Source organism: Mesoplodon densirostris, chromosome 14 (genome assembly GCF_025265405.1).
Source record: "Mesoplodon densirostris isolate mMesDen1 chromosome 14, mMesDen1 primary haplotype, whole genome shotgun sequence".
NCBI lineage: Eukaryota > Metazoa > Chordata > Mammalia > Artiodactyla > Ziphiidae > Mesoplodon > Mesoplodon densirostris.
In genome coordinates, this window is record NC_082674.1 from 27,351,280 (window position 1) to 27,351,955 (window position 676).

Here is a 676-nt window from a genome sequence, read left to right on the forward strand (position 1 = left end):
TTTTCCCAAGGAAGGATTCCTAGTGCATTTCTCTCCTTCCAGTTTTAGTTCTTATGGTTCTTCTATTGGGGATGAGGGTTCCTTTCTGAGGCCTCAGTCATAAAGACAGGAGAGTAGTAGATGGATCTCTGTGAACCTTTCTATCAACTGACCAATGATTTCACCCAGATTACATGAGAAGACTCTTTATTAGAGCAGGATTCTATTTCCAAAAAAGAAAGATGGCATAGAATAAGAATATGAAATATGGGAATTCCCTGGTAGTCCAGTGGTTAGGACTCTGCACTTTGATTGCTGAGGGCCCGGGTTCAATCCCTGGTAGGGAAACGAAGATCCCACAAGCTGAGTGGTGTGGCCAAAAAAAAAAAAAAAGTCTATGCAATAATTGGAGGTGAACAGTGGCAAATGCCAAATAATATCTCAGTTTTGGGGAACTGTACTTGTCTCTTTCATTTGAACATGGAGAGAATAGATGTTCTAGAAATACAAAGTAAATTATGCATGGTCTGTATATAGATGAAAAAAGGCCCTGAAAAACAAACTAGAATTAATAACCAATTCTATGCACTTAATTCTTGTTTTCTTACTATATTACCATTTGAAATGGGCTAATGTAACCTACTAATCTTAGGTAGAATTGCTGATTTTCTAGGATAGTGAAGTAATTAGATAGTTG

At 37.3% G+C, this 676-nt stretch overlaps 1 non-coding gene across 1 annotated transcript; it reads left to right on the top strand.

The window, feature by feature from the left end:
• The first annotated feature begins 253 nt into the window (after window positions 1-253).
• On the top strand, window positions 254-327 carry TRNAQ-UUG (transfer RNA glutamine (anticodon UUG)). The gene has a single exon. It is a non-coding gene; the product is annotated as a tRNA-Gln (tRNA).
• The last annotated feature ends 349 nt before the right edge of the window (window positions 328-676 follow it).